Source organism: Lactuca virosa, chromosome 3, assembly GCF_052849685.1.
Source record: "Lactuca virosa cultivar CGN04683 chromosome 3, Lactuca_virosa_CGN04683_v6, whole genome shotgun sequence".
Classification (NCBI taxonomy): Eukaryota; Viridiplantae; Streptophyta; class Magnoliopsida; order Asterales; family Asteraceae; genus Lactuca; species Lactuca virosa.
The window spans coordinates 348137487-348149284 of NC_136428.1; positions in this window are offsets into that span (position 1 = coordinate 348137487).

Genomic DNA, 11798 nt, shown 5'->3' on the forward strand with positions numbered 1-11798 from the left:
ATGAATACTGCAGGTACGTTTGTTTACCCGAACGGCATCATTACAAATTCGTAGTGCCCATAACGAGCTGGTGATATCCGGTTCTTAGATCGACTTTTGAAAAGAAGATCGCCCTTTTTCAGTTGATCAAATAATTCGTCTATGCTAGGCAAAGGGTACTGATTTTTGATGTTTAGCTTGTTGATCTCCCTGTAGTCGATGCACATACGAAACGATCTGTCTTTCTTCTTGACGAACAAGACCTGAGTTCCCCAGGGTGAGAAGCTTGGTCTTATAAAGCCCTGGCTGAGTAGTTCGTTAAGTTGATCGGACAGTTCCTGAATCTATGCAGGTTCTAGACGATAGGGCGATTTGGCTACTGGGGTAGCCCCTGGAACTAAGTTGATTTTAAATTCGACTTGACGTTGCGGAGGTAATCCAGGGAGTTTTCTGTTCTAACTGACTCTATTGTCTCGATCGGTGAGAAGGCATTTGATTGGATGCTAAGTTTATCCTCATGGCAGTACGATCACTAGTAGTCTTGGGCAGTCTCCGTCCTAAAGTTTATATCAGGAGTCATATTTGGTTCATCAATCACAGCTTCGTGTACACGAGTCGTATATAATTAAGACTGAAAAGGCAGTCGAATAAATGACTCTTCTTTAAGCTCACATCCAAACAAGGAAAAGAAGTTAAAGCGGAATCATCAATTCTAAGCCTGTAGAACCTTGATTATATACCACCCTTGCGTATACCTTCTCCATCGATAGATCAACCGTATGGGTGTCCGGGTTGAACTTGACGTACTGTACGAGTGGTACTCCGAGGAGGTTTTCTGAGGTGTCTTCGTGAAGGATACGAAACATAAGGTACTCTCTGCATGAGTACCTCGGAGTTCTGGAATGACGGCTTCACTAGAAAGGCGATTTCGGAGAAAAGAATTTACGCATGAAACTAGTATTGTGAGGGTCGAATTTGCTCAAGTTATGAAAATGTCGGACTACTCAGAATAAGAGGCATTAGATTTAGCTCATAAAGGTGTTACAAACTAAACATGACAGTGCAACTTTTAACAGAGTTTCAGTACTTTTAATTTACTACTAGAATACGGCTGCGAACAAGGTATACTACAAAAGCGAGTATACGCAGCACGAGAGCCCCTTGACTGACGGAATCTCGCAAAAGGTAAAACTCTAGTTGCACTAGTGTTTAACAGTTTATAAGTCTATTATAATGAAACGCCCTAGTATTTCAACGTGAGTCCGAAGTAGTCTCTCCTGCGACAGTGATCCTCAGAATCTTCCCTTCTGTGCCAGAGTTCTTTGTTATTGGGCAATCCTTCTTGAGATGTCCTATCTCACCGCATAAATGACAAATCAGGCTTGCCCCAGCATCGGTGGTGGAAGTGAAGTGTCGTGTCGGAGTTATGCGGACACGGTTGCTTTCGTTGATCTTCCCTTTTGGACAATTCCTATAATAGTGTCCTGCCTCACCACAACTATAGCAAACTTGGCTAGCTCCGGTGGTGGAGGTGGTTCTACAGAAACGGGAACGTGCCCCATTTTGTTGCAATTGATACATTGCAATACCCGGCAAGCTCCATTATGATCATAGTTACACTTCTTACACTTCGGGAGTGTTCCCTCATATCGCTTGACATGTGCTGAGGTGGCTGGGGTCGCCACTGGTGGCTGTTGCATGGCAAGCCTTTGAAATCGCTTGCGTTCCTTTTGGGCTTGACGCTTTCGTTTCTTAAACTCTGAGTTGTGGCCTTGGGTGTTCGTAACAGTTATCATTTGTTGATTTCCCGGGTGGTTACAACAATTTGAACTGTCAACAACTTTTATAGCCTTGCTTTCGTTACTAGTGTTGAGGTGTGTAAGCATAGCTGTCACGACAGCTGATATCGCTGCTTGGAAGGTGGCAGCGTCTATATGAAGGATCGGGGTTGTGTCGTTCGGCGGATTACCTCTAGGTGACGACATGATTCTACTAAATCATGTAATTGTAAAGTTTTTATTTTGTTAAACTGTTCTCGATGGTTTGACCTACATCCCTATGATGCAGTACAGGAAAAGAGTTGAAGTAAATTCGTAGAATGTTTACTAGACAATTGTTATTTTGAACTAGACTATCATTGGTTTGAGGATAACCGGATCCAACTTTTGACAAGAATTGGAAGAAATATTTGAACTAATTCACCATAGCTCAATAATTTGACAAAGTGGGTGTTTTAGATAGGATTCTAACGATGGCAAAACGAAAGTATTTGAACAAAGGTTGGCACAGAAATTAGCCGACTGTCAATATCATTGATATTTAAGATGTAATATGTTTGGGAAAAATGACCTTGGAGTAGGTCTTACATCATATCCGAAGTAACAAAAGTTTTGACGGCATACTGGCCTAACTAGAAAGTACTTACAGTACAGAGTTAGTTACTTAGAAAAGTGGTACTTAGAGCATAGATGGACAGACTCTTCTTTCAACCAAGGAAAGAAAGGTAGAATATCTCCTTATCCCTTGGGTGAACCCTTAGTTCAGCCAGCTGACGCTCCATATCAAGTAGGTGCCTTTCGTACACCCTTTGGTGTACTCGGAGCTTTATGACTTCAGCTCGATTTTCGGCTAGCTCTTGTTGCAGGGTCTCATGGTCTACCCTAGACCTCTCACGAGTATCTTCCAGACGAATGGTGCGGATGGTATGCGTTCTCGCATTGGCGTCAACTTCCGTGATTCGATGGAGAGCTGTCCTACCCTGAATCTCATTTCTGGCCACTCTGCGGACCAGGATTGGCAAGACTCTGTCTGCTGAGCCTCCTTCGCTTAGGTCATAAAAGCTTTGGTCTCCGTTGAAGGGTATGGGCGGATTCTGTTCTTGGATCCATGTTTCCAAGCTTTCTACCCATGGAGGTGTCGGGCCTTGAAAGGCCGGACGAGGGTTAGGATTTGGGACAGGAGCCATTGGGGATAGGTTCTCAACTTCAGGCTCGGAGTCAGAACCATCTGCAAAGCCTTCAGCCTGGTGATCATCCACAGGGATTGGGTGATCATTTTCTGGCTCTGCTTCAAACCCTCCTCCATTACCTTGGTTAAGGAAGTACAAGTTGTCGTGGGGATGGAATCCAGCCATGTTATCTATGCGAGAAAAGGGATATAAGAATTGAGCACATAAGTAGTTCATAGTAACACATAATACCCCTATAGTATTTTAGGTTTATGTTTTGTTCTGAGGTTTTCGTTGTGGTATTGTTGGTAAGTTTTTAGACTTGTTGCAACCTCACAACCACACTTAGGCACATGCTAGTCACTCCTCGGATAATATAGTTGATCAGGCTATATCTTCCCAGACTTGACTATATGTCTCTAAGTCTACTTGTGCTGCCCAACAATCGTAATACTTTTGTTATGTCCTAGTGACACTGATTTTAGTATGAATGCAGGTATGTATACTTGGTTAAATATTTTATTATTTAAAAGTATAAACTCTTTTTCAGAGTATTTTTAAATCCCGCTGTGTTTATAGTTCGTATATCTTTTATGGATTGATATACTCGATTCACTATAAACAGTGCTCTGATACCAATCTGTCACACCCCAAAACCGGAACGGCGGAATCGTTAGGGGGTGGAGGATGTCATGTACAGTATCACAACAATGCATAGTAGTAAACAAGGAACAACATCATCCATTGCATTAATAATATATTTTAATACAAGTGTGTTCTGTCAAGTTTAATAGACATCAAAAATATAAATCAAAATACAAGATGAGTCTTGAACGAGCCCCGTCTTCTAAAAACCTGGCATCGGTACCCGTCTACTGGTGACCCGAGAATACAAGTTATTTTGAAAGAGCTTATCAGCTTTAAAGCTGGTGAGATCATAAGTATTTTAGTGTCATTGTTTGTATGAAAGTGTTTGTAAGTATGTGATTTGTAAGTTTGTAAAGGTTTGTAAATTGTTTGAACTCTCCTAGAAAACCCTATGTTTTTCTACTAAAAGTAGCCTTCTACCAAGGCATCATGTGTTTGTGTGTGTGTCTCTTGTAAGAGTATGTATTTTCCCAAATCTGACTATCATTAACCAAAAATATAGTTTTTGCATTACTGTTTATTGTGTGAAGATCACAAAGTGAATGCAATGGGAAAAAATAAAATAGAATTGTATTGTTGTATTAAGTAACTACTGTTGTACTAACTACCTTAAACCAATTGTTATTTAAAGTACTATGTGATCGGCCTGTACCATACTACCGAATAGAAACACGACGATGTAAGACGTCGGAAGGAATGACGTTTGGCACCCGTAGACTTGCAAGTCCCACTGTAGCGAGCACCAAGGTGTAGGATAGTCAATCCACTATAGATCTATACACAAACTCAACGCTCTCCATTTAAGGAGATTCTGGATACAAAACGAGCCATGACATCTGATGTCATGCCCCGTTAAGTGGCTCACATAATGGTTGTAATGTTCTTGTATATGTATTGTATGTACTAGCTGTATTGTATGTTCTCTCTCTGTCTAGTATGTATGTATGTTCTCTCTCTGTCTAGCATGTATTGTGATGTATAGTATGTACTAGCTGTATTGTGTGTTCTCTCTCTGTCTAGCATGTATTGTAATGTATAGTATGTACTAGCTGTATTGTGTGTTCTCTCTCTGTCTAGCATGTATTGTAATGTATAGTATGTACTAGCTGTATTGTGTGTTCTCTCTCTGTCTAGCATGTATTGTAATGTATAGTATGTACTAGATGTATTGTATTGTATGTTTCATTGTTCTAGTAATAGTATTAGTAACTTCCTAAACTACACCTATTATAGTTTACTAGTAATATTGTTTGTATGTATGAACATGTTTGTATACCTTTGCTACCCAAAGGAATTGAATTGAAAGAAGGAACTTTTATATCTATATCCATATACATAATATGTAACTAGGATTCAAACGACCTTCGGACAAACAACCGATACCCTAAGTCCACAACCAAACGAGGAATAGGAGGTAAGGTGAGCTATCAGTCCTAAGTCCTTTCAATCCTACTTATATAACTATATCTACATAGCTACACATTTAACATAATATAATTTTAAAAGAGTTTAATAAATGTATTTGACATGTAAAAGTGTTTGTAAAACAGTTTGAAGTAGTTTGTTTGATAACACAGTTTGAAAAGTAAGAAATCCACTTGTTTGGTAGTTATTAATCACATGTGATTGATATAATAACTATAATAGTTCAACTTGTATCCCCCCCCATAAAAGCATTTAAAATCAATTAAAATGTTAATTTAAGGGGTATGAACTCACCTGTAGTGAGTGGTTTGGATGAACGGATGGTATAGGATGCTAAGTGTCAAGTGAAGACTTGAGCACACACAAGGATCCTAGTTAACATATAATAACACATATATGTATCCAATTTGTCATTTAAAAACTAATTAATCAAGTTAAGACACCCTAAAACATGGATAACACTTTGATTCAAGTGCTAGGAGTACATTAGGGTTGCATCTAAGGGTTGTAGTGCTTTGCTTTTGAGTTTATGGTCCAAGGGTAAACTCTTTTGGAGTTTACGGTTTTTGGGTTTACGGTCCCAATGGGTTTACAGACGTAAACCCATGGTAGCTTCTACCATTTTGTGTTTTGAGGTCTTATAAGTCATAAAGAAGCATCCTTACTACAAGTCTAAGCCTTAGGAAGTCATTGTGGCACCATTGCACCACTTTATAGAGTTTACGACCCATGGACCATTTCTCTATGAGTTTACGGCCGTAAACTCTATGTGGTCTTGGTCTTTTTGATGTTTAAGGTCCTAAACACTTCTAGGAAGTGATCTAGACTAGTATCCAAGGCTTAGTAAGGGACTAGGGCTCACAATGGCCGTTTCATTAGGGTTTACGGTCCAAGAACATGTCTTGATCGTGAACACCTTTGATCTTGCGTTTCTTTGTGTTTTCTAGTTGTTTAACAAGTGTATCAAGCCTATAACAAGCTAAGGTAAGAGTAATTACTATATAGGAGCTTGTAAGGGTGTTTAAAGTCCAAGAACACTAGTGTGTGTTCTTGGTGTTCTTGGTGAAATGAAGAACACTTGAAGATCTACACAAATGGAACGATTTCATGGATGAAATCATGTAAGATCACTAGATTAAGTAAGAGATCAACTAATTAAGGCAAGAAACACTTACAAAGTTGAAGATCAAGAAGGAAAATCGGATGTTACTTGAGAGGATTTCAAGTTCTAGACTTCAAAAGGTGAAAAAGTGAGTAAAATGACTAAGTGTCATATTTATACTCCTTAGAGTTTACGGCCATAAACACCATGTTTGGGCCGTAAACTCCAAACTCTTGGAGTTTTGAGACTTTATTGATGCACAATAAACCCTAGAGTATCCTCTCTCTAGTTATCTCTTGCAGTACTAAGCTTAAAACACTCAAATTGACTCCAAAAAGCTTGAAAGTTAGCAGGAACAGTTCTGACTTCTATTGAAGTGAATGGTTGTACATAATAGAAATTTCGGGTTGTCACAATTACATTTCGATACCCTTAAATAATGATGTGGAATTAATTGATAGTGTCAAGACAAAAGTTTGAAACTGGATAATTGGATCTTCGTTACATTAAGCATTTTATTCTAATAACCAAGCACCCAAATAGCCTTGGGGACCTAAATTATTTAAATGATTGCAGATTTTGTGTGACAAGCAATATGATGAAAAATGGTATATCGACAGTGGTGGCTCTCGTCACATGACTGGGAAGAAGGAAAACCTGAGAGATTTTCGAAGTCTGGATAATGCTGGTGTAGTGGAATTTAGAAATAACAACAAGTGTCAAGTCAAAGGTTACGGGAAAGTGACCAATGGGAAGTTTACTGTCAAAAGAGATGCTTATGTCGAAGGTCTTCAATGCAATTTGATCAATGTTTCGAAACTTGTTGTGGGCACTGGCAATCAAGCTATCTTTAATGAAGAAGGAAGTGTCATCTCCAATATCGAAACAAAAGAAGTTCTTCTTAAATCAAAACGAAAAGGAGATATGTTTACACTTGACATCAAACCCATTGTTGGTGTTCCTTCTGTTTGTCTACTTTCGAAGGCTTCCTCTGATTTTAAGCTGGCTGTGGCATCGAGGATTGTCTCATTTGAATTTTAAAAATCTTAAAAAGTTAGTGGTAAAAGATCTTGTTCGAGGTTTTCCTGTATTAAAATTTCATAATGATACTTTATGTGCAGCTTGCGAACAAGGAAAGCAACATAGACAAGGTCATCCGATTGTGATTGATTCCAAGATTGTTGAACCTTTGGAACTTCTTAATATTAACCTTTGTGTTCCTTCTATAGTTGAAACACTCAACAAAAAGAGGTACATTTTGGTTATTGTTGATGATTTTTCTAGGTTTACTTGGGTATATTTTCTTCGTTTGAAATCAGAAACAGCTTAAGTGATGATCGATTTTATCGAACATATCGAATTAAGTCTAAAGAAAAAGGTTTGCAAAATCAAGAGTGATAATGGATCTGAGTTCAAGAACAAGGTTCTCGATTCGTTTTTGGCTGATAAATGAATTTCGCACAACTTCTCTTCTCCTTACAAACCTCAACAGAATAGTGTTGTCGAAAGGAGAAATCGTTCACTGTGCGAAGCTGCAAGGACGATGTTGACATGCGCGAATCTTCCATAATATCTTTGGGTTGAAGCTATTTCCACTGCTTGCTTTACTCAAAATCGGTCTTTTATTCATAGAAGATTCGATATCACCCCTTATGAGATCATTAACAACAGGAAACCAAATGTAAATTTTTTCCATGTTTTTGGTTGCAGGTGCTTCATTATGAATCTTAAGGATAATCTTTTGAAATTTCAGTCAAAGGCGGATGAAGGAATATTTTTAGGATATTCTCATACTTCTGTGGCATATAGGGTGCTCAACAAGCGAACAAGGAAGATCGAAGAAAATTTTAATCTCACATTCGATGATCATTATGTCAAAAGTGTTGAAAAACATTTTGAACATAAACCAATCATTAATGAATCTAATCCTGAATTTGAATGTGTTACTTCATTACATTTTGATTATGATTTAATTTTTGGTACTCCTGATACGGCTATTAATGTCGAAATCCATGCTGAGGATAATTGAATTCCTGAAGCATCGAAGCATTATAATGACTCAATAGTAATTGATCGAAGAGATGATAACCACTCGCCAACAAATTCTCCGGTCTTTAACGAAAGTCTGCCAGTTTCACAAACTGATCAAGTAGGGGGAGCACTTGACATCGCTACTCATGTTGAGGGGGGAGCATACTTTCTAGGGGGAGAATGGGAGAATGAATGTTGGTGTTGAGGGGGAGAATGAATGTTGGTGTTGAGGGGGAGCAAAATGATAAACAAACGAATATTTCAAATAATGATTATGAAATTTTTCATGATTTACTGATAATGTGTCAATTGCAGGATCAGAGAATGATGAAACATTCGGAGATCCACCTTTGAGTTTTGATCCAACATATCCTCAAATGGATAGATAGACATGAAATCAACCACATGAACACATTCTTGGTGATCCACAAGCTGGAGTTTTGACGAGAGCTCAAATTCGTGCAAAGAATGAGGTACTCAATATTCATCAAGAATTTTGCACGTTTAACGTTTTTATTTCGAAAATTGAACCAAAAACAGTCAAAATTGCAATGGAAGATCCTAATTGGATTGTTTCTATGCAATCTGAATTGGCTAAAATTGAACAAAATAAATTTTGGCGTCTAGTTCCTAAACCAAAAGATGTGTCAGTGATAGGATTAAAATGGATCTTTAAAAATAAAACTGATAAAGAAGAAAACGTTGTTCGAAACAAAGCTAGGTTTGTAGTCAAAGGTTAACGCAACAAGAAGGTATAGACTATAAGGAAAGCTTCGCCCCTGTCACAAGACTCGAGGCAGTTCGGATATTTTTGGCCTATGCAGCACACAAGGATTTTGATGTCTACTAGATGGGTGTCAAATGTGCTTTTCTCAACGGAGAACTCGAAGAGACGGTGTATGTTGAACAACCTCCAGGTTTTGTTAACGAAAAATTTCCTGATCATTGTTCTAACAAGCACCAAGAGCCTGGTATGCAACTCTTATCAATTTCTTAAAGCAGTCAAAATTTAAACAATGATCAATTGATCCCACTCTCTTTCGAAAGAAAGTTGGTAATCATCTTATGCTTGTTGAAATAAATGTCGATGACATTATTTTTAGCTCTACTGACCCTATTTTTTTCAAGAGAATTCGAAAATTTGATGAAAATCCAGTTCGAAATGAGTATGATGGGGAAGATAAACAATTTTCTGGGATTAAACATTTGTCAAAGCAGAGAAGGCATATTTATCAATCAAGAGAAGTATACACGAAATCTGTTGGGAAAATTTGGAATGACGAATAGCACGAAGCTGAGAGTACCAATGGCTGTTAGAACAAGGCTAAATCCACCATTGGATCAACCAGCTGTTGATATCACATTGTATCAAATCATGATAGGTTCGTTACTTTACCTCACGACAAGTCCACCTAATATTATGTTTTCTATATGCAATTGTGCTATGTATCAATCGAATCCCAGGGAACCTCATAGGAATGTTGTAAAGAATATATTTCGTTATGTCAAAGGAACAACTTCGTTAGGATTGTGGTATCCTTCGAAGACAGGCTTTTTCATACAAACATTTTCAGACGATGATTTGGGAGGATGCAATCCTGATCGAAAGAGCACAAGTGGCGGATGTCAACTACTATATGGGAAATTAGTAAGCTGTCAATCGAAAAAGAAAACATGTGTTTTGATTTTCACAGCAGAAGCAGAGTATATTGTTGCTGCAGCTTGCACTTCACAAATCATATGGATACAAAGTCAACTGCGTGATTATCCAATAAAAATGAAAACCAAACACATTGCTCTTCGTTATCATTTTATAAAAGATCATGTTGAAGATGGAAACATAGAAGTTCATTTTGTAAAGACCACTGATCAGCTTGCTGATATCTTTACAAAACCGTTGGATGAAAAATTGTTTTTAAGAATTCTTAATGGCTTAGGAATGATGAATGCAAATTCAGTTCCTGGACTACCTTCGTTAGAATGAGAAGCCAAAAGTGTCGATAAGATGTCGATTCAGCGGTTATTGTTCATGATTCAGCGGTTACTGTTCATAGTCAACACTTCAACATGCTTCGCTTTCGACATTATGATCAAATGGTTTAACAAAAATCTTCGTTAGTTTAGTCATTTCTTAAATATTTTCATTTTTGTCTTTTGTTATTAAAAATTCAAAAATACAAAAAAGATTTTTGGTTATTTTTGTTATTTTCATTCAAAAATCCAAAAATATTTTTTGTCTTGTTTTTGTTTCTCTTTTCTTGTGTAGGTATTCGAGAAGATTTTAGGTGGTTCATGCTTGCTGCTTAAGGGATATGTATACTTTCAAAACTATGTACTAGTTAGGAGGTCCCTAGAAGCATGTTGTAGCATGTCGACCCAAGCCTCCAAGACTCAATGGGTTTTGAAGCCTTAATGAATCTCTCATTCCGAGGATTCTTCCCAACTAGGATATATTTTCATTAGTCACTGAGCTACCATACTCTACTCATTTGAGTATAGAGTTTTCTGCCTGGTCCATCAATAGCATTGGTACTTTCGAATCTTTTAACCAAACTTTTTCATCTTAAAGTTCTTTCACGATCACACATAATGACATATGTCGAAGAGATTTTTGGTATAAACCAATCAGGATCTAGACATATCAAAACTCTGTGTTTATGATCTAACATCATGAGACCGTGATGAAAGTGAAACCCAAACTTTCGAAATATAAGGAATTGACGGGGACCTTTGTTCCAGATATTAACAAAACTTTGGTTTCTGTACCCATTTTCGATACTCAAAATCATATTCTTTCTTTTATAGTGATCTTGGTCAAATGTTCGAAACCTACGACATTTGTTACCCAACATGATTCAAGAATAATTTTGGTTTGAAGAATATGGTTTCTGTTTGAGTGTCATTCTTAACCTTCGTTACTTAATAAATTTTCCAAAGCCTACTTGGCACTGACTACACTGGTCAAACAGGTAATTTCGTTTACGACTTGTCACTCTTATGTTTAGATGTTCTTTGTAACGACATCTTAAACCACCTTCGAAACTGGATAAAAGAAACCGTTTGTTACTTCTCTACAAGTATTCGATTGTATTTTATAGGAAACCACACAAGCTGCTGATTATCTCTCTTGATAATTCGCGAAGTGATCTTTGTCAGGGATCTAACTGCCTTTATGTCGAAATTTTGATTTTCGACATCACAGATCCAATTTTTTTTATTTTTGATTCTTATCTATTTCTGGGCACACATGCACTCACAAATCCTTGAGGTTCTGAGTATTACCAACTCAGGTTGATGATTTCGAAAGTATGGCATATGACTTCGCTTTTAAACCCAAAAGTGAAAGAGCCTCACCTCTATTCCAAAGGTTTCTGATGGTTCTTATCCACTGGGTGCTTTCGAAACAACGTGTGATGTGACGCTTTAGTTACTGTACACTTTTCTAGGGTACATAACTCATCTATTTTTCCTGACATGGCGTGCTTTACGGCTACGGGTACAACTTTCAAGAAACACGTAGCAAGTATATGATTGCTAACCGTGTGGGATTCAAAATGTGGTTACATATAAAATAAGATTTGGGGGATTCATTCCCATTTGACACTCACAGTTTATTCTCAAAAGATTTTTGCGATCATATCCTCTGTTTCTTAAAGTTCTTTTCCA